Source organism: Amphibalanus amphitrite, unplaced genomic scaffold (genome assembly GCF_019059575.1).
Source record: "Amphibalanus amphitrite isolate SeventyFive unplaced genomic scaffold, NRLGWU_Aamphi_draft 000275F_arrow, whole genome shotgun sequence".
Classification (NCBI taxonomy): Eukaryota; Metazoa; Arthropoda; class Thecostraca; order Balanomorpha; family Balanidae; genus Amphibalanus; species Amphibalanus amphitrite.
The window spans coordinates 406,217-429,169 of NW_024881770.1; positions in this window are offsets into that span (position 1 = coordinate 406,217).

Below are 22,953 nucleotides of genomic sequence, written 5' to 3' on the forward strand. Positions count from 1 at the left end.
TTGGCGGCGGGCGTGCGTGCGTTACGGGCGTTTTTTGCGGCGGTGTTTGCGTTTTTTGTGGTTTTTGTGTTTGGCGGCGGGCGGGCGGGCGATGCGGGTGTTTTTGCTGTTTGCGTTTGGCGGCGGGCGGCCGTTTTAGCGGCGGTTTGCGGCGGGCGGCCGTTTTTTGGGGCGTTTTGCGGTTTGCGGCGGGCGGCCGTTTTTTGCGGCGTTGTGTGGTTTGCGGCGGTCGGCCGTTTTTTACGGCGTTTTGCGGTTGCCGGCGACCGGCCGTTATTTGCGGTTAGCGGCGGGCGGTCGTTTTTTGCGGCGTTTAGCGGTTTGCGGCGGGCGGCCGTTTTTGCGGCGTTTTGCGGTTCGCGGCGTGCGGCCGTTTTTTGCAGCGTTTCGCGGTTGGCGGCGGGCGATGCGGGCGTTTTTTTTGCGGTGGCGGTGTTTGCGTTTTTGCGGTGTTTGTGTTTTGCGGCGGACGCGCGTTTTTTTTTGAGGCATTTTGTGCGTTTTTTCTGCGGTTTTCGGCGGGCGGGCGATTGTTTTTTTTTTGCGAAGTTTGCGTTGGCGTTTTGGGCGTGCGTTTTGCGCGTTTTGCGGTGTTTGCGTTTTGCGGCGGGCGGGCGGTTTTTCACGATTAAAGTCCCAACCTTCGGATCCGCAGTGCTGTTCGACAAGCGCTGCCTATCCGAAGGTTGGGACTTTTCAATTAACCCGCGCGGGGCTGGGGGGGGGTAAATTTTACCCCCCCTCGCGAATTTTTGCGATATCTCAAAAACGGCGGCGCGCAGCGCCGCCAAACTTTCAGTACCTTTTCTTACATCAATTTGACACGTTCCCTGAAAATTTGAGCGAAATCCGTCGGAAAATTTTTGAGAAATTGACGTTTTAGTGACGTCATGTTCGTCATTTTCGCCTGAAAAACGGCAAAAGTTCAAACGCCGCTAACATCTTCATTTTTAAAGGAATCAAGACGTAACAAAAAAGGTTATACGTAATTTTACTTTGTCTATCAAATGGCTATCTCGGTTTTTTGAAAATTTTGGATTTGGGCCTAAATTTTTTCAAAAAACTGACTTTTTTGGGAAAATCATTATAAAATCCAAATTTTTAAGTCTATCGAAAAAACCGGAATATATGTCAGAGAAGTGGTCTATGTGCACCTACATACCAAATTTTAGAAGAATCGGTTCAAAAATGTGGGAGTTATTCAAAATTTTATGACGTCACGACACACAAATTTTTTGAAAAATGACTTTTTTGGAAGTTCTAGGCCTCGTACGGAAACAAAAATAGCACCATTCGATTCGCCGTGAAAAACTGCATCAGATAGACACCTTTTTAGGCCTTAACAACCAACTTCAAAATTTGACCTCACTTGACCTGACCTTGACCTGACCTCGACCTGAAATTCATCCAGAGGTGGTCCATATCACTTATTGAGTGTGCCTATTGAATTCTATGAGTAAAATGACCCATAAAACATGTGTCGCACATGCCCTTTTCTATATTTTGTTTTTTGGTGACCTGACCTGACCTGACCTGACCTTGACCTTGACCTCTGAATGATATTGTATGCAACGAATATTGTCTTGGTAGCCTAAGAACACGTTTTGGGCGATCAGTCTCAGTCAATGACTCCATTCTTCGGCAACTACGGTGCAAGGCCGATACTGTAGAAACTTGCAATTTGTACCCTTGACCTGACCTTGACCTTGACCTCAAACTTTAAATTAAGTACATGTTTTTAGTAGTTCGTGATGAGATCTTTCGATTGGCGTTTGAATTTTCCAAATCGGACCGTTAGTTCGGGAGATAACAGGGGGGGTAAAATTTACCCCCCCCAGCCCCGCGCGTTCGGCTGGAGACCCCAGCCCCGCGCGGGTTAAGAACAATCACTATTCTTTAGAATTGTGATTTTCTATTGAAAATCCCAACCTGAGCTACCTCTCTAGGGGGACATTTGCGTTTCGGCCGCGATTTAGGACATTTTGATCCCCGCGAAAACGGCACGGTAGAATTTTTTGCCATTTTCAGCGTTTGGTCCCGTATCGGGGAGCTACCGGCTGGCATCGGTCGCTTGAAATATAATTAACCCGTTTTGGGGTAATCGGCACGTGCATTTTCCCATAGGGTTAACATGGGGGAAAATTGAAAATGCGATTTGCGAAAAATTTCGTCAATTATATTTGCTGATATTTTTAGGGTCGGATCTCGGGCAGGCACCCCAACTGACGGTGGTAATTATTTAAAATATAATTGACAAAATTTCGGGTAATCGTCACGGACAGTTACCCCATGTTGAGCCTATGGCGAATTCGAAAAATTATTTTCAAATCGATTTTGCAAAAAATTTCCACGTTAGATTTTGAAAATGTTCCAATATGTTGTGCCCCGGGGTGTCGGCTACCACATGATATGGGTCAGATATGGGGCGATTGAAAAGCACGTGCCACGTGCAAACGTGTTTGATGGGGTAACCTCCGGGAAAATCCGACATTGGCCTATTTGGGGTTCTATGGCGCGGAAACGACTTCAGCTAGCGACACCAAATCAGTGCAGCCGGTGAGCAGATGAGTCCAGCTTGTCGCACTAGTGGTCACGTGGCGCACGTGCTATTGCACGTGCCGTGGCACGGGGTCAATTTTGGTGCTTAACTATACTAGCATTGTGAAATGCAAGGAATGGGGGAAATAGCCGTCAGGCAGTCAGTTTTTATGATAGGGTCGATCTGAAAACGGATCTAGACACCAAATGAAAGGGGCTAAAAAACTGCTATCTCGGTTTTTTTGTAAAATGAAAAATTCGAAATTCTGGGGAAATTATATATTCGAAAGGTGAAATTTCCCTAAATTTTCCCGTTTTTCGAGTTTAGCCGTCCACTGTTCAGAGACGGTGACACCGGCCGGGGTCATCTTTTACATGCTGATGGCCACGTCGATGGGTCATCACGTGGTGTGAACGGTGAAGCTATCAAAGGTCCGGCACGTGCCACGTGGCCACGTGTTTGAGTCGCGTACGTCCCAGATTATCGTGTGTTTGCCGACTTGTGGCCTTATAGCACGAGAACAGCACAAGCCAGGAACACTGAAATGGTGCAATCAGTGAGGGGACAAGTCCTGCTTGCACCACCAGTGGTCACGTGGCACACGTGCAAATCTGGGCACCTCCGTTGCGGAGATATTTTATAGTGAAATGTTCAAATGTACATAACTTTGTAAGTTTAAGTCCGATTGGGCTAGAATTTGGTGGGTGGATGAATTGTTAAGCGACATGAACGAATGCGCCATGTTTGTTGCAGTGCGCCACGTTTGTCTCAAAGCGCCATTTTTGCCGCAAAGCGCAGAATGTGCGTAACTTTGTCGAACATTGGACGATTAGGATGCGCTGCAATTAAGGGATGGCTGCTTAAACGGCAGATATGAATGCACCACATTTGCCGCAGGGCGCCATATTTGTCTTAATGCGTCAGTGTTTGCGTTTTGCCTACGGCGGGCGTTTTTTGCGGCGGTGTTTGCGTTTTTTCGGGGTTTGCGTTAGACGGCGGGCGGCCGTTTTTGCGTTTTTGGCGGTGGTTGCGTTTGTCGGCGGGCGGCCGTTTTTTTGCGGCGTTTTGCGGTTGGCGGCGGGCGTGCGTGCGTTGCGGGCGTTTTTTGCGACGGTGTTTGCGTTTTTTGCGGTTTTTGTGTTTGGCGGCGGGCGGGCGGGCGATGCGGGTGTTTTTGCGGTGCTTGCGTTTGGCGGCGGGCGGCCGTTTTTTGCGCCGTTTTTGCGGCGGGCGGCCGTTTTTTGCGGCGTTTTTTGTGCTTTGCGGCGGGCGGCCGTTTTTTGCGACGTTTTGCGGTTGCCGGCGGCCGGGCGTTAAGTGCGGTGTTGCGGTTTGCGGCGGACGGCCGTTTTTTGCGGCGTTTCGCCGTTGGCGGCGGGCGATGCGGGCGTTTTTTGTGGCGGCGGTGTTTGCGTTTTTTGCAGTGTTTGCGTTTTGCGGCGGACGGGCGTTTTTTGCGGCGTTTTTTGCGTTTTTTCTGCGGTTTTCGGCGGGCGGGCGATTGTTTTTTTTTTGCGAAGTTTGCGTTTGCGTTTTGGGCGTGCGTTTTGCGGTGTTTGCGTTTGGCGGCGAGCGGGCGGTTTTTCACAATTAAAGTCCCAACCTTCGGATCCGCAGAGCTGTTCGACAAGCGCTGCCCGGGCCTATCCGAAGGTTGGGACTTTTCAATTAGACAATCACTATTCTTTAGAATTGTGATTTTCTATTGAAAATCCCAACCTGAGCTACCTCTCTAGGGGGGTGTTTAGCGTTTCTGCCGCGATTTGGGTCATTTTGAATCCCTCAAAAACGGCACGGTAGAATTTTTTGCCATTTTCAGCGTTTGGTCCCGTATGGGGGAGCTACCGGCTGGTACCGGTCGCTTGAAATATAATTAACCCGTTTTGGGGTAATCCGCACGTGCATTTTCCCATAGGGTTAACATGGGGGAAAATTGGAAATTCGATTTGCGAAAAATTTCGTCAATTATATTTGCTGATATTTTTAGGATCGGATCTCGGGCAGGCACCCCAACTGACGGTGGTAATTATTTAAAATATAATTGACAAAATTTCGGGTAATCGTCACGAACAGTTACCCCATGTTGAGCCTATGGCGAATTTGAAAAATTATTTTCAAATCGATTTTGCAAAAAATTTCCACGTTAGATTTTGAAAATGTTCCAATATGTTGTGCCCCGGGGTGTCGGCTACCACATGGTATGGGTCAGATATGGGGCGATTGAAAAGCACGTGCCACGTGCAAACGTGTTTGATGGGGTAACCTCCGGGAAAATCCGACATTGGCCAACTGGGGGTCCTATGGCGTGGAAACCACTCCACCTAGCGACACCAAATCAACGCAGCCGGTGAGCAGATGAGTCCAGCTTGTCGCACTAGTGGTCACGTGGCGCACGTGCTATTGCACGTGCCGTGGCACGGGGTCAATTTTGGTGCTTAAATATACTAGCATTGTGAAATGCAAGGAATGGGGGAAATAGCCGTCAGGCCGTCAGTTTTTATGATAGGGTCGAGCTGAAAACGGGTATAGGCACAGAATGAAGGGGGCTAAAAAACTGCTATCTCGGATTTTTTGTAAAATGAAAAATTCAAAATTCTGGGGAAATTATATATTCGAAAGGTGAAATTTCCCTAAATTTTCCCGTTTTTCGAGTTTAAAGGGACCCTCCCACCTTCAAAAAAGTTAATGAATTGGCATAAAAGTGATGTAGCGTGAATCACAAAGAGCGAAAATGAACATCTACCAAATTTTACCGGAAAATATTCACCCGTTTTCGAGATATAAGACTTTTATTTTTGTTTACTTTTTGGGAAATCCGCTGTTTCTATGACGTCACATAAAGGTTTTCTTTACGTCGGCATTTGGAAGCAATAGTTTGGTATCAAAGTGCGACAGATATTGCGCGAATGACGCGTTTATCTTAACAAGGTCAATATATGATGGCCAATAAAGGATTCCAGGACAATTCTTATGGCATTTCTTCGTATCGCAATTCTTCGTCTGCAAATCTTCGTCAGGGCATTTATTCGTACCTATCGCATTACTTTGTCTCGCACCAGGGTATATGAAAAACGGCTCGCATTTCTTCTTCAACGCAAATATATGCAAGAGTAAGCATTGAGGGACAAATAAATGCACCGACGAAGATTTGTAGACGAAGAAATGCGGACGAAAAATTGTGCTACGAAGAAATGTCATGCGAGGATTCGTTCGGGTACCATGACGGTGATTTCAAAGTCAAGGTTCACAGCTGATCTGCTAAATCAAGCCAAGAATCCAAACTATCAAAAAACTATAAATATTTGTTTGTCTGTCACAGAGGTCTCAAGCAATATAAGGTTGACATATGTTGAATCAAAAATCTACTGCCACAACTCACATCTCCTGCCTTAGTTTATCATTGTTGTTTTAACTTGCTTTCAAGAGAAACAGAAGGCAGAAGCCAGTATCTGATATCACTTCAGATGATTGTTTCAAGATCTGAGTTCAAATGGAAATAAAAGCAAGCTCAAGATGAAACAGGGATTATTGCTGTTAAAGTAGTTTGGCCATGATACAACAAGCACATAAATCATTAGCCAAATCAAATACTGGTTGGTTTGTCAAGATGTTTGTTGTCTGTCGTCTGTCGAGCTGCTATGAACACTGAACGCTCTCACTCTTACTTTAAAGATAGTAGTTTAAGTTGAATGGTAGTGAGCTGTAATTAGACAAAGCAGCTATTCAGTGCTCACATCAAGCCAGGCTAGGAAATGGCATCAACTGTGGTGGGAGGAAGCAGGTTCGGCAGCCCTATGTTGTAAACTTCTGTTATGCCTTGTGTTTGATCAACTGATGTTTTCTGCTCTGTTTTGTGCAGTGATAGTAGCAGGTAACTGCATGCTTGTCAAATTATGTGAATAAACGAAATCATAACATTGCATTTTTCTCTCCATGCAAGGAACAAGTAAGATGTTGTAGAAAATGTAATAGAGGGCTGCATTGCTGATTTTGCACTTTATCAGAGCTTTATTTAGAATTGCTTTCCTGAAAGCTACACACAGGCCACAGTGCTGAAATTCACAATGTCATAGCTTTTGGCAGAAAAAAGAAAAGACTTACCCAGGTAAAATTGGCTGAAAGTATGGCAGAGCAGGTCTTGATGCGTATGCCCATCCGTGTGCTTGCCGAAGCCGAACTGACTGCAACACATTTAACTCTGACCCACCATGGTGGCTGGCATATCCTGAACTTTCACCACTCTAAACAAGACAACTTTCAGCCCTCAGCATTGTATTAAAACACTGTACAAAACACTCAAAATTTGTTTCAGTGCCATCCACAGACAACATCAGTCGCCATTCACCAGGCCAGTAAAAACAGAATAGATAATAGCTTCAAACCCATGTAGTCAGAGTTACTAGGTCTGCACCTCAAAACAAAATCCAGGTGACAATGACATTCACCACGCCAGTAAAAAACAGGTACTTAGGTAACATAACAGCTTCAAATCTGGTAACATGTTGGTCGGACTTTACGCTACCATATTTACATGGAATAATATGATACCAAACAATAGTGCAACCATTCTGGATAACAAAAGTGTATGATAGAATTAATTTAGAAAACTTTGGCAGCATGATTTACGAGCACAGGCAGGTGTTACCTACCAGCCTTCTCAATGCTCGTAAAACCAACATTGTAGTTTTGATTTTACCTTACATGATAACACACTTGGCTGCAATGGCACATTTAATTTAATACTGTGAAAAGACCAGTTATAACCACTTCACAAGCACAATTGCACCTCATGCCGACATCCTTTTCCAAAGACAGTCAGCAGCGTCTTTCGTCAAAACTGGATGATCAATCCCCTTTCAACTGTAAACATCAAAAATATTTCTTCATGGTGTGATCTCCATATGGAAACCTTGCAGGAAAAGAATTAATGTCAATTGTCAGCTCTTCAAAATTTCTTTGGACTTTAACTTGGAGTACCATATCCAGTTTGCTTTGATATTTTGTTTTTTATTCCATGTTGAAGTTGAACACCAAGCTCCAGATATAGCAGGCAGCTTGATCATCTTCGGCCTTGGTATAATATCAGTCCAAGTTCCAGTGGTGGGTATCTTCTAATATTCAAATTAAAATGAAAAGCAATAGGCTTTCTCAGCGCCGACGACGGATTTCACGTTGATAAAAAGGGAGCTCAAGGTCAGCAAAACTCGGGTTCAAGGAATGGCGGGCGTTGAAATGACTGCTGACGTCATCAAGAAACCGCTAATGGTTAAGAGATAGGGACTAAGCTGGTCCCACCCTGCAAGTAAAGGGAAGAAATTTCTTGAACACCATAAAGCTGCGGGGGTTGCGACCAGGATAAATGGTGGTTTCTGAGCCTGGCCGCAAACTTGGCTATCTCAACTCAAAACTAATGTTAAGGTGGGATGGTCCCTTTAACCGTCCACTGTTCAGGGACGTTGACACCGGCCGGGGTCATCTTTTACATGCTGATGGCCACGTCGATGGGTCATCACGTGGCGTGAACGGTGAAGCTATCAAAGGTCCGGCACGTGCCACGTAGCCACGTGTTTGAGTCGCGTACCTCCCAGATTATCGTGTGTTTGCCGATTTGTGGCCTTATAGCACGAAAACAGCACAAGCCAGGAACACTGAAATGGTGCAATCAGTGAGGGGACAAGTCCTGCTTGCACCACCGGTGGTCACGTGGCACACGTGCAAATCTGGGCACCTCCGTTGCGGAGATATTTTATAGTGAAATATTCAAATGTACGTAACTTTTTCAGTTTAAGTCCGATTGGGCTAGAATTTGGTGGGTGGATGAATTGTTAAGCGACACGAACGAATGCGCAATGTTTGTTGCAGTGCGCCACGTTTGTCTCAAAGCGTCATTTTTGCCGCAAATCACAGAATGTGCGCAGCTTTATCGAACATGGGACGATTAGGATGCTCTTTGGTTGAGGGATTGCTAAACGGCAGATATGAATGCACCACACTTGCCGCAAGGCGCCATATTTGTCTTAATGCGTCAGTGTTTACGTTTAACGGACGGCGTGCGTTTTGCGGCGGTGTTTGCGTTTTTTCGGTGTTTGCGTTTGGCGGCGGGCGGCCGATTTTGCGTTTTTTGTGGTGTTTGCGTTTGCCGGCGGGCGGCCGTTTTTTTGCGGCGTTTTGCGGTTGGCGGCGGGCGTGCGTGCGTTGCGGGCGTTTTTTTGCGGCGGTGTTTGCGTTTTTTGCGGTTTTTGTGTTTGGCGGCGGGCGGGCGGGCTATGCGGGTGTTTTTGCGGTGTTTGCATTTGGCGGCGGGCGGCCGTTTTAGCGGCGGTTGGCGGCGGGCGGCCGTTTTTTGCGGCGTTTTGCGATTTGCGGCGGGTGGCCGTTTTTTGCGGCGTTTTGCGATTTGCGGCGGGCGGCCGTTTTTTGTGGCGTTTTGCAGTTTGCGGTGGGCGGCCGTTTTTTGCGGCGATCTTGTGGTTTGCGGCGGGCGGCCGTTTTTTGCGGCGTTTCGCCGTTGGCGGCGGGCGATGCGGTTTGTTTTTGCGGCGGCGGTGTTTGCGTTGTTGCGGTGTTTGCGTTTTGCGGCGGACGGGCGGTTTTTGGCGGCGTTGTTTTGCGTTTTTTTCTGCGGTTTTCGGCGGGCGGGCGATTGTTTTTTTTTGCGGAGTTTGCGTTGACGTTTTGGTCGTGCGTTTTGCGCGTTTTGCGGTTTTGCGGCGGGCGGGCGGTTTTTCACAATTAAAGTCCCAACCTTCGGATCCGCAGTGCTGTTCGACAAGCGCTGCCCGGGTATCCGAAGGTTGGGACTTTTCAATTAAGAACAATCACTATTCTTTAGAATTGTGATTTTCTATTGAAAATCCCAACCTGAGCTACCTCTCTAGGGGGGTGTTTAGCGTTTCTGCCGCGATTTTGGTCATTTTGATCGCCGCCGAAACGGCTCGTTAGATTTTCTTGCCATTTTCACCGTTTGGTCCCGTGTGGGGGAGCTACCTGCTGGGCAAGTTACAAGAAATATAATTGACACGTTTTGGGGTAATCGGCACGTGCATTTTCCCATAGGGTTAACATGGGGAAAAATTAAAAATGCGATTTACGGAAAATCTGTTCAGTAATATTTGCCCACATTTTTAGGGTCGGCTCTCGGGCTGACACCTCACCTTCTGGGGGTAATTATTTAAAAATCATAGGGTACAATTTCGGGTAATCGTGACGGACAGTTACCCCATGTTGAGCCTATGGCAATTTCGAAAAATTATTTTCAAATCGATTTTGCCAAAAATTTCCACGTTAGATTTTGAAAAAGTTCCAATATGTTGTGCCCCGGGGTGTCGGCTACCACATGGTATGGGTCAGATATGGGGCGATTGAAAAGCACGTGCCACGTGCAAACGTGTTTGATGGGGTAACCTCCGGGAAAATCCGACATTGGCCAACTGGGGGTCCTATGGCTTGGAAACCACTCCACCTAGCGACACCAAATCAACGCAGCCGGTGAGCAGATGAGTCCAGCTTGTCGCACCAGCGGTCACGTGGCGCACGTGCTATTGCACGTGCCGTGGCACGGGGTCAATTTTTGTTCTTAAATACACCAACATTGTGAAATGCAAGGAATGGGGAAATACCCGTGAGGCCGTCAGTTTTTATGATAGGGTCGATCTGAAAACGGGTATAGGCACAGAATGAAGGGGTCTAAAAAACTGCTATCTCGGATTTTTGGTAAAATGAAAAATTTTCAAATTCTGGGGACATTATATATTCGAAAGGTGAAATTTCCCTAAATTTTCCCGTTTTTCGAGTTTAGCCGTCCACTGTTCAGAGACGGTGACACCGGCCGGGGTCATCTTTTACATGCTGATGGCCACGTCGATGGGTCATCACGTGGCGTGAGCGGTGAAGCTATCAGAGGTCCGGCACGTGCCACGTGGCCACGTGTTTGAGTCGCGTACCTCCCAGATTATGGTGTTCTAGCCTATTGATGGTCGTACAGTACGAAAACAGCAGCAGTCAGGAAGCCTGAAATGGTGCCATCGGTGAGTGGACGAGTCCTGCTTACACCACCGGTGGTCACGTGGCACACGTGCAAATCTGGGCACCTCCGTTGCGGAGATATTTTATAGTGAAATATTCAAATAAACATAACTTTGTCAGTTTATGTCCGATTGGGCTAGAATTTGATGGGTGGACGAATTGTTAAGCGACAGGAACGAATGCGCCAAGTTTGTTGCAGTGCGCCACGTTTGTCTCAAAGCGCCATTTTTGCCGCAAAGCGCAGAATGTGCGTAACTTTGTCGAACATGGGACGATTAGGATGCGCTGATGGAGGGTTGGTTGCTTAAACAGCAGAAATGAATGCACCACACTTGCCGCAAGGCGCCATATTTGTCTTAATGCGTCAACGTTTGCGTTTTGCGGACGGCGTGCGTTTTTTTGCGGCGGTGTTTGCGTTTTTTGTGTTTGCGTTTGGCGGCGGGCGGCCGTTTTTGCGTTTTTTGTGGTGTTTGCGTTTCGCGGCGGGCGGCCGTTTTTTGCGGCGGTTTGCGGTTGGCGGTGGGCGGGCGTGCGGTGCGGGCGTTTTTTCGGCGGTATTTGCGTTTTTTTTGCGGTTTTTGTGTTTGGCGGCGGGCGGGCGGGCGATGCGGGTGTTTTGCGGTGTTTGCGTTTGGCGGCGGGCGGCCGTTTTAGCGGCGGTTTGCGGTGGGCGGCCGTTTTTTGCGGCGTTTTGCGGTTTGCGCGGTCGTTTTTTGCGGCGTTTTGCTGTTTGCGGCGAGCGGCCGTTTTTTGCAGCGTTTTTTTTTTGTGGTTTGCGGCGGGCGGCCGTTTTTTACGGCGCTTTGCGGTTGCCGGCGGCCGGGCGTTATTTGCGTTGTTGCGGTTTGCGGCGGGCGGCCGTTTTTTTGCGGCGTTTCGCCGTTGGCGGCGGGCGATGCGGGCGTTTTTTGTGGCGGCGGTGTTCGCGTTTTTTGCGGTGTTTGCGTTTTGCGGCGGACGGGCGTTTTTTTGCGGCGTTTTTTGCGTTTTTTTTTCTGCGGTTTTCGGCGGGCGGTTGATTGTTTTTTTTGCGAAGTTTGCGTTTGCGTTTTGGGCGTGCGTTTGGCGGTGTTTGCGTTTGGCGGCGGGCGGGCGGTTTTTCACAATTAAAGTCCCAACCTTCGGATCCGCAGAGCTGTTCGACAAGCGCTGCCCGGGTATCCGAAGGTTGGGACTTTTCAATTAGACAATCACTATTCTTTAGAATTGTGATTTTCTACGTTTGCGTTTTGGGCGTGCGTTTGGCGGTGTTTGCGTTTGGCGGCGGGCGGGCGGTTTTTCACAATTAAAGTCCCAACCTTCGGATCCGCAGAGCTGTTCGACAAGCGCTGCCCGGGTATCCGAAGGTTGGGACTTTTCAATTAGACAATCACTATTCTTTAGAATTGTGATTTTCTATTGAAAATCCCAACCTGAGCTACCTCTCTAGGGGGGTGTTTAGCGTTTCTGCCGCGATTTTGGTCATTTTGATCGCCGCCGAAACGGCTCGTTAGATTTTCTTGCCATTTTCACCGTTTGGACCCGTGTGGGGGAGCTACCTGCTGGGCAAGTTACAAGAAATATAATTGACACGTTTTGGGGTAATCGGCACGTGCATTTTCCCATAGGGTTAACATGGGGAAAAATTAAAAATGCGATTTACGGAAAATCTGTTCAGTAATATTTGCCCACATTTTTAGGGTCGGCTCTCGGGCTGACACCTCACCTTTTGGTGTTTATTATTTAAAAATCATAGGGTACAATTTCGGGTAATCGTGACGGACAGTTACCCCATGTTGAGCCTATGGCAATTTCGAAAAATTATTTTCAAATCGATTTTGCCAAAAATTTCCACGTTAGATTTTGAAAATGTTCCAATATGTTGTGCCCCGGGGTGTCGGCTACCACATGATATGGGTCAGATATGGGGCGATTGAAAAGCACGTGCCACGTGCAAACGTGTTTGATGGGGTAACCTCCGGGAAAATCCGACATTGGCCAACTGGGGGTCCTATGGCGTGGAAACGACTTCAACTAGCGACACCAAATCAGTGCAGCCGGTGAGCAGATGAGTCCAGCTTGTCGCACTAGTGATCACGTGTCGCACGTGCTATTGCACGTGCCGTGGCACGGGGTCAATTTTGGTGCTTAAATATACTAGCATTGTGAAATGCAAGGAATGGGGGAAATATCCGTCAGACCGTCAGTTTTTATGATAGGGTCGATCTTAAAACGGGTTTAGGCACAGAATGAAAGGGGCTAAAAAACTGCTATCTCGGATTTTTTGTAAAATGAAAAATTTAAAATTCTGGGGAAATTATATATTCGAAAGGTGAAATTTCCCTAAATTTTCCCGTTTTTCGAGTTAAGCCGTCCACTGTTCAGAGACGGTGACACCGGCCGGGGTCCTCTTTTACATGCTGATGGCCACGTCGATGGGTCATCACGTGGCGTTAACGGTGAAGCTATCCGAGGTCCGGCACGTGCCACGTGGCCACGTGTTTGAGTCGCGTACCTCCCAGATTATCGTGTGTTTGCCGATTTGTGGCCTTATAGCACGAAAACAGCACAAGCCAGGAACGCTGAAATGGTGCAATCAGTGAGGGGACAAGTCCTGCTTACACCACCGGCGGTCACGTGGCAAACGTGCAAATTTGGGCACCTCCGTTGCGGAGATATTTTATAGTGAAATATTCAAATGAACATAACTTTGTCAGTTTAAGTCCGATTGGGCCAGACTTTGGTGGTTGGATGAATTGTTAAGCGACAGGAACGAATGCGCCACGTTTGTCGCAGTGCGCCACGTTTGTCTCAAAGCGCCATTTTGCCGCAAATCACAGAATGTGCTAACTTTATCGAACATGGGACGATCAGGATGCGCTTTGATTAAGGGATGGCTGCTTAAACGGCAAATATGAATGCACCACACTTGCCGCAAAGCGCCATATTTGTCTTAATGCGTCAGTGTTTTCGTTTTGTGGACGGCATGCGTTTTTTTTGCGGCGGTGTTTGCGTTTTTCGGTGTTTGCGTTTGCCGGCGGTCGGCCGTTTAGCGTTTTTTTTTTGTGGTGTTTGCGTTTCGCGGCGGGCGGCCGTTTTTTGTGGCGTTTTGCGGTTGTCGGCGGGCGGGCGTGCGATGAAGGGGCGTTTTTTGCGGCGGTATTTGCGTTTTTTGCGGTGTTTGTGTTTGGCGGCGGGCGGGCGGGCGACGCGGGTGTTTTGCAATGTTTGCGTTTAGCGGCGGGCGGCCGTTTTTTTGCGGCGGTTTGCGGCGGGCGGCCGTTTTTTTGCGGCGTTTAGCGGTTTGCGGCGGGCGGCCGTTTTTTGCGGTGTTGCGGTTTGAGGCGGGCGGCCGTTTTTTGCGGCTGTTTGTGGCGGGCGGCCTTTTTTGCGGCGTTTTGCTATTTGCGACGGGCGGCCGTTTTTTGCGGAGTTTTGCGGTTGCCGGCGGCCGGCCGTTATTTGCGGTGTTCCGGTTTGCGGCGGGCGGTCGTTTTTTGCGGCGTTTCGCGGTTGGTGGCGGGCGATGCGGGCGTTTTTTGCGGCGTTTCGCGGTTTGTGGCGGGCGATGCGGGCGTTTTTTGCGGCGGCGGTATTAGCGTTTTTTGCGTTGTTTGCGTTTTGCGGCGGACGCGCGTTTTTGCGGCGTTTTTTTTGCGTTTTTTTTGCGGTTTTCGGCGGGCTTGCGATTGTTTTTTGCGAAGTTTGCGTTGGCGTTTATGGCGTGCGTTTTGCGCGTTTTGCGGTGTTTGCGTTTTGCGGCGGGCGGGCGGTTTTTCACAATTAAAGTCCCAACCTTCGGATCCGCAGTGCTGTTCGACAAGCGCTGCCCGGGCCTATCCGAAGGTTGGGACTTTTCAATTAGACAATCACTATTCTTTAGAATTGTGATTTTCTATTGAAAATCCCAACCTGAGCTACCTCTCTAGGGGGGTGTTTAGCGTTTCGGCCGCGATTTGGGTCATTTTGACTCCCGCAAAAACGGATAGTTAGATTTTCTTGCCATTTTCACCGTTTGGTCCCGTGTGGGGGAGCTACCTGCTGGCAAAGTTACAAAAAATATAATTGACACGTTTTGGGGTAATCGGCACGTGCATTTTCCCATAGGGTTAACATGGGGAAAAATTAAAAATGCGATTTGCGCAAAATCTGTTCAGTAATATTTGCCCACTTTTTTAGGGTCAGTTCTTCAGCTGGCACCTCACCTTCTGGGGGTAATTATTTAAAAATCATAGGGTACAGTTTCGGGTAATCGTGACGGACAGTTACCCCATGCTGAGCCTATGGCGATTTCGAAAAATTATTTTCAAATCGATTTTGCAAAAAATTTCCACGTTAGATTTTGAAAATGTTCCAATATAATGTGCCCCGGGGTGTCGGCTACCACATGGTATGGGTCAGATATGGGGCGATTGAAAAGCACGTGCCACGTGCAAACGTGTTTGATGGGGTAACCTCCGGGAAAATCCGACATTGGCCAACTGGGGTTCCTATGGCGTGGAAACCACTCCACCTAGCGACACCAAATCAACGCAGCCGGTGAGCAGATGAGTCCAGCTTGTCGCACTAGTGGTCACGTGGTGCACGTGCTATTGCACGTGCCGTGGCATGGGGTCAATTTTGGTGCTTAAATATACTAGCATTGTGAAATGCAAGGAATGGGGGAAATAGCCGTCAGGCCGTCAGTTTTTATGATAGGGTCGATCTGAAAACGGGTATAGGCACAGAATGAAGGGGGCTAAAAAACTGCTATCTCAGATTTTTTGTAAAATAAAAAATTCAAAATTCTGGGGAAATTATATATTCGAAAGGTGAAATTTCCCTAAATTTTCCCGTTTTTCGAGTTTAGCCGTCCACTGTTCAGAGACGGTGACACCGGCCGGGGTCCTCTTTTACATGCTGATGGCCACGTCGATGGGTCATCACGTGGCGTGAACGGTGAAGCTATCAAAGGTCCGGCACGTGCCACGTGGCCACGTGTTTGAGTCGCGTACCTCCCAGATTATCGTGTGTTTGCCGATTTGTGGCCTTATAGCACGAAAACAGCACAAGCCAGGAACACTGAAATGGTGCAATGAGTGAGGGGACAAGTCCTGCTTGCACCACCGGTGGTCACGTGGCACACGTACAAACTTGGGCACCTCCGTTGCGGAGATATTTTATAGTGAAATATCCAAATGTACATAGCTTTTTCAGTTTAAGTCCGATTGGGCTAGAATTTGGTGGGTGGATGAATTGTTAAGCGACATGAACGAATGCGCCATGTTTGTTGCAGTGCGCCACGTTTGTCTCAAAGCGCCATTTTTGCCGCAAAGCGCAGAATGTGCGTAACTTTGTCGAACATTGGACGATTAGGATGCGCTGTAATTAAGGGATGGCTGCTTAAACGGCAGATATGAATGCAACACATTTGCCGCAGGGCGCCATATTTGTCTTAATGCGTCAGCGTTTGCGTTTTGCCTACGGCGGGCGTTTTTTGCGGCGGTGTTTGCGTTTTTTTCGGTGTTTGCGTTTGACGGCGTGGGCCGTTTTTGCGTTTTTGGCGGTGTTTGCGTTTGGCGGCGGGCGGCCGTTTTTTGCGGCGTTTTGCGGTTGGCGGCGGGCGTGCGTGCGTTGCGGGCGTTTTTTTTGCGGCGATGTTTGCGTTTTTGCGTTTTTTGTGCTTGGCGGCGGGCGGGCGGGCGATGCGGGTGTTTTTGCTGTTTGCGTTTGGCGGCGGGCGGCCGTTTTAGCGGCGGTTTGCGGCGGGCGGCCGTTTTTTGCGGCGTTTTGCGGTTTGCGGCGGGCGGCCGTTTTTTGCCGCGTTTTGTGGTTTGCGGCGGGCGGCCGTTTTTTACGGCGTTTTGCGGTTGCCGGCGGCCGGCCGTTATTTGCGGTTAGCGGCGGGCGGCGGGCGGTCGCTTTTTGCGGCGTTTAGCGGTTTGCGGCGGGCGGCCGTTTTTGCGGCGTTTTGCGGTTCGCAGCGTGCGGCCGTTTTTTGCGGCGTTTCGCGGTTGGCAGCGGGCGATGCGGGCGTTTTTTTGCGGCAGCGGTGTTTGCGTTTTTTGCGGTGTTTGCGTTTTGCGGACGCGCGTTTTTTGCGGCATTTTGTGCGTTTTTTTCTGCGGTTTTCGGCGGGCGGGCGATTGTTTTTTTTTTGCCAAGTTTGCGTTGGCGTTTTAGGCGTGCGTTTTGCGCGTTTTGCGGTGTTTACGTTTGGCGGCGGGCGGGTGGTTTTTCACAATTAAAGTCCCAACCTTCGGATCCGCAGTGCTGTTCGACAAGCGCTGCCCGGGTATCCGAAGGTTGGGACTTTTCAATTAGACAATCACTATTCTTTAGAATTGTGATTTTCTATTGAAAATCCCAACCTGAGCTACCTCTCTAGGGGGGTGTTTAGCGTTTCTGCCGCGATTTTGGTCATTTTGATCGCCGCCGAAACGGCTCGTTAGATTTTCTTGCCATTTTCACCGTTTGGTCCCGTGTGGGGGAGCTACCTGCTGGGCAAGTTACAAGAAATATAATTGACACGTTTTAGGGTAATCGGCACGTGCATTTTCCCATAGGGTTAACATGGGGAAAAATTAAAAATGCGATTTACGGAAAATCTGTTCAGTAATATTTGCCCACATTTTTAGGGTCGGCTCTCGGGCTGACACCTCACCTTTTGGTGTTTATTATTTAAAAATCATAGGGTACAATTTCGGGTAATCGTGACGGACAGTTACCCCATGTTGAGCCTATGGCGAAATCGAAAAATTATTTTCAAATCAATTTTGCAAAAAATTTCCACGTTAGATTTTAAAAAAGTTCCAATATGTTGTGCACCGGGGTGTCGGCTACCAGGTGGTATGGGTCAGATATGGGGCGATTGAAAAGCACGTGCCACGTGCAAACGTGTTTGATGGGGTAACCTCCGGGAAAATCCGACATTGGCCAGCTTGGGGCCCTATGGCTCCGAAACCACTCCACCTAGCGACACCAAATCAACGCAGCCGGTGAGCAGATGAGTCCAGCTTGTCGCACTAGTGGCCACGTAGCGCACGTGCTATTGCACGTGCCGTGGCACGGGGTCAATTTTTGTTCTTAAATACACCAACATTGTTAAATGCAAGGAACGGGGGAAATAGCCGTCAGGCCGTCAGTTTTTATGATAGGGTCGATCTGAAAACGGGTATAGACACAAAATGAAGGGGTCTAAAAAACTGCTATCTCGGATTTTTTGTAAAATGAAAAATTCAAAATTCTGGGGAAATTATATATTCGAAAGGTGAAATTTCCCTAAATTTTCCCGTTTTTCGAGTTTAGCCGTCCACTGTTCAGGGACGGTGACACGGGCCGGGGTCATCTTTAATATGCTGATGGCCACGTCGATGGGTCATCACGTGGCGTGAGCGGTGAAGCTACCAAAGGTCCGGCACGTGCCACGTGGCCACGTGTTTGAGTCGCGTACCTCCCAGATTATCGTGTGTTGTCCGATTTGTGGCATTATAGCACGTAAACTGCACCAGGTAAGAAGCATGAAATGGTGCAATCAGTGAGGGGACAAGTCCTGCTTACACCACCGGTGGTCACGTGGCACACGTGCAATTCTGGGCACCTCCGTTGCGGAGATATTTTCTGGTGAAATATTCAAATAAACATAACTTTGTCAGTTTATGTCCGATTGGACTAGAATTTGGTGGGTGGACGAATTGTTAAGCGACAGAAACGAATGCGCCATGTTTGTTGCAGTGCGCCACCTTTGTCTAAAAGCGCCATTTTTGCCGCAAAGCGCAGAATGTGCGTAACTTTGTGGAACATTGGACGATTAGGATGCGCTGTAATTAAGGAATGGCTGCTTAAACGGCAGAATTGAATGCACCACATTTGCCTCAGGGCGCCATATTTGTCTTAATGCGTCAGTGTTTGCGTTTTGCCTACGGCGGGCGTTTTTTGCGGCGGTCTTTGCGCTTTTTTTCGGGGTTTGCGTTTGACGGCGGGCGGCCGTTTTTGCGTTTTTGGCGGTGTTTGCGTTTGGCGGCGGGCGGCCGTTTTTTGCGGTGTTTTGCGGTTGGCGGCGGGCGTGCGTGCGTTGCGGGCGTTTTTTTGCGGCGGTGTTTGCGTTTTTTTTGCGTTTTTTTTTGTTTGCGGCGGGCGGGCGGGCGATGCGGGTGTTTTTGCTCTTTGCGTTTGGCGGCGGGCGGCCGTTTTAGCGGCGGTTTGCGGCGGGCGGCCGTTTTTTGCGGCGTTTTGCGGTTTGCGGCGGGCGGCCGTTTTTTGCGGCGTTTTGTGGTTTGCGGCGGGCGGGCGTTTTTTTTTACGGCGTTTTGCGGTTGCCGGCGGCCGGCCGTTATTTGTGGTTAGCGGCGGGCGGCTGGCGGTCGTTTTTTGCGGCGTTTAGCGGTTTGCGGCGGGTGGCCGTTTTTGCGGCGTTTTGCGGTTCGCGGCGTGCGGCAGTTTTTTGCGGCGTTTGGCGGTTGGCGGCGGGCGATGCGGGCGTTTTTTTTTTTGCGGCGGCAGTGTTTGCATTTTTTGCGGTGTTTGTGTTTTGCGGCGGACGCGCGTTTTTTTTTTCGGCATTTTGTGCGTTTTTTTTCTGCGGTTTTCGGCGGGCGGGCGATGGTTTTTTTTTGCGAGGTTTGCGTTGGCGTTTTAGGCGTGCGTTTTGCGCGTTTTGCGTTGTTTGCGTTTGGCGGCGGGCGGGCGGTTTTTCACAATTAAAGTCCCAACCTTCGGATCCGCAGTGCTGTTCGACAAGCGCTGCCCGGGCCTATCCGAAGGTTGGGACTTTTCAATTAGACAATCACTATTCTTTAGAATTGTGATTTTCTATTGAAAATCCCAACCTGAGCTACCTCTCTAGGGGGGTGTTTAGCGTTTCGGCCGCGATTTGGGTCATTTTGACTCCCGCAAAAACGGATAGTTAGATTTTCTTGCCATTTTCACCGTTTGGTCCCGTGTGGGGGAGCTACCTGCTGGCAAAGTTACAAAAAATATAATTGCACGTTTTGGGGTAATCGGCACGTGCATTTTCCCATAGGGTTAACATGGGGAAAAATTAAAAATGCGATTTGCGCAAAATCTGTTCAGTAATATTTGCCCACTTTTTTAGGGTCAGTTCTTCAGCTGGCACCTCACCTTCTGGGGGTAATTATTTAAAAATCATAGGGTACAGTTTCGGGTAATCGTGACGGACAGTTACCCCATGCTGAGCCTATGGCGATTTCGAAAAATTATTTTCAAATCGATTTTGCAAAAAATTTCCACGTTAGATTTTGAAAATGTTCCAATATAATGTGCCCCGGGGTGTCGGCTACCACATGGTATGGGTCAGATATGGGGCGATTGAAAAGCACGTGCCACGTGCAAACGTGTTTGATGGGGTAACCTCCGGGAAAATCCGACATTGGCCAACTGGGGTTCCTATGGCGTGGAAACCACTCCACCTAGCGACACCAAATCAACGCAGCCGGTGAGCAGATGAGTCCAGCTTGTCGCACTAGTGGTCACGTGGCGCACGTGCTATTGCACGTGCCGTGGCATGGGGTCAATTTTGGTGCTTAAATATACTAGCATTGTGAAATGCAAGGAATGGGGGAAATAGCCGTCAGGCCGTCAGTTTTTATGATAGGGTCGATCTGAAAACGGGTATAGGCACAGAATGAAGGGGGCTAAAAAACTGCTATCTCAGATTTTTTGTAAAATAAAAAATTCAAAATTCTGGGGAAATTATATATTCGAAAGGTGAAATTTCCCTAAATTTTCCCGTTTTTCGAGTTTAGCCGTCCACTGTTCAGAGACGGTGACACCGGCCGGGGTCCTCTTTTACATGCTGATGGCCACGTCGATGGGTCATCACGTGGCGTGAACGGTGAAGCTATCAAAGGTCCGGCACGTGCCACGTGGCCACGTGTTTGAGTCGCGTACCTCCCAGATTATCGTGTGTTTGCCGATTTGTGGCCTTATAGCACGAAAACAGCACAAGCCAGGAACACTGAAATGGTGCAATGAGTGAGGGGACAAGTCCTGCTTGCACCACCGGTGGTCACGTGGCACACGTACAAACTTGGGCACCTCCGTTGCGGAGATATTTTATAGTGAAATATCCAAATGTACATAGCTTTTTCAGTTTAAGTCCGATTGGGCTAGAATTTGGTGGGTGGATGAATTGTTAAGCGACATGAACGAATGCGCCATGTTTGTTGCAGTGCGCCACGTTTGTCTCAAAGCGCCATTTTTGCCGCAAAGCGCAGAATGTGCGTAACTTTGTCGAACATTGGACGATTAGGATGCGCTGTAATTAAGGGATGGCTGCTTAAACGGCAGATATGAATGCAACACATTTGCCGCAGGGCGCCATATTTGTCTTAATGCGTCAGCGTTTGCGTTTTGCCTACGGCGGGCGTTTTTTGCGGCGGTGTTTGCGTTTTTTTCGGTGTTTGCGTTTGACGGCGTGGGCCGTTTTTGCGTTTTTGGCGGTGTTTGCGTTTGGCGGCGGGCGGCCGTTTTTTGCGGCGTTTTGCGGTTGGCGGCGGGCGTGCGTGCGTTGCGGGCGTTTTTTTTGCGGCGATGTTTGCGTTTTTGCGTTTTTTGTGCTTGGCGGCGGGCGGGCGGGCGATGCGGGTGTTTTTGCTGTTTGCGTTTGGCGGCGGGCGGCCGTTAAGCGGCGGTTTGCGGCGGGCGGCCGTTTTTTGCGGCGTTTTGCGGTTTGCGGCGGGCGGCCGTTTTTTGCCGCGTTTTGTGGTTTGCGGCGGGCGGCCGTTTTTTACGGCGTTTTGCGGTTGCCGGCGGCCGGCCGTTATTTGCGGTTAGCGGCGGGCGGCGGGCGGTCGCTTTTTGCGGCGTTTAGCGGTTTGCGGCGGGCGGCCGTTTTTGCGGCGTTTTGCGGTTCGCAGCGTGCGGCCGTTTTTTGCGGCGTTTCGCGGTTGGCAGCGGGCGATGCGGGCGTTTTTTTGCGGCAGCGGTGTTTGCGTTTTTTGCGGTGTTTGCGTTTTGCGGACGCGCGTTTTTTGCGGCATTTTGTGCGTTTTTTTTCTGCGGTTTTCGGCGGGCGGGCGATTGTTTTTTTTTTGCCAAGTTTGCGTTGGCGTTTTAGGCGTGCGTTTTGCGCGTTTTGCGGTGTTTACGTTTGGCGGCGGGCGGGCGGTTTTTCACAATTAAAGTCCCAACCTTCGGATCCGCAGTGCTGTTCGACAAGCGCTGCCCGGGCCTATCCGAAGGTTGGGACTTTTCAATTAGACAATCACTATTCTTTAGAATTGTGATTTTCTATTGAAAATCCCAACCTGAGCTACCTCTCTAGGGGGGTGTTTAGCGTTTCGGCCGCGATTTTGGACATTTTGATTGGGGCAAAAACGGCTAGTTAGATTTTCTTGCCATTTTCAGCGTTTGGTCCCGTGTGGGGGAGCTACCTTGTGGCAAAGTTACAAAAAATATAATTGACACGTTTTGGGGTAATCGGCACGTGCATTTTCCCATAGGGTTAACATGGGGGAAAATTGGAAATTTGATTTGCGAAAAATTTCGTCAATTATATTTGCTAATATTTTTAGGATCGGATCTAGGGCTGGCACCTCACCTTCTGGGGGTAATTATTTAAAAATCATAGGGTACAGTTTCGGGTAATCTTGACGGACAGTTACCCCATGCTGAGCCTATGGCGATTTCGAAAAATTATTTTCAAATCAATTTTGCCAGAAATTTCCACGTTAGATTTTGAAAAAGTTCCAATATGTTGTGCACCGGGGTGTCGGCTACCACATGGTATGGGTCAGATATGGGGCGATTGAAAAGCACGTGCCACGTGCAAACGTGTTTGATGGGGTAACCTCCGGGAAAATCCGACATTGGCCAACTGGGGGTCCTATGGCATGGAAACGACTTCATCTAGCGACACCAAATCAACGCAGCCGGTGAGCAGATGACTCCAGCTTGTCGCACTAGTGGTCACGTGGCGCACGTGCAATTGCACGTGCCGTGGCACGTGGTCAATTTTGGTGCTTAAATATACTAGCATTGTGAAATGCAAGGAATGGGGGAAATAGCCTTCAGGCCGTCAGTTTTTATGATAGAGTCGATCTGAATACGGGTATAGACACAAAATGAACGGTGCTAGAAAACTGCTATCTCGGATTTTTTGTAAAATGAAAAATTAAGAATTCTAGGGAAATTATATATTAGAAAGGTGAAATTTCCCTAAATTTTCTCGTTTTTCGAGTTTAGCCGTCCACTGTTCATCAACGGTGACACCGGCCGGGATCATCTTTTACATGCTGATGGCTACGTCGATGGGTCATTACGTGGCGTGAACGGTGAAGCTGTCACAGGTCCGGCACGTGCCACGTGGCCACGTGTTTGAGTGGAGTACCTCCCAGATTATCGTGTATAAGCCAACTTGTGGCCTTATAGCACGAAAACAGCAGCAGTCAGGAAGCCTGAAATGGAACAAT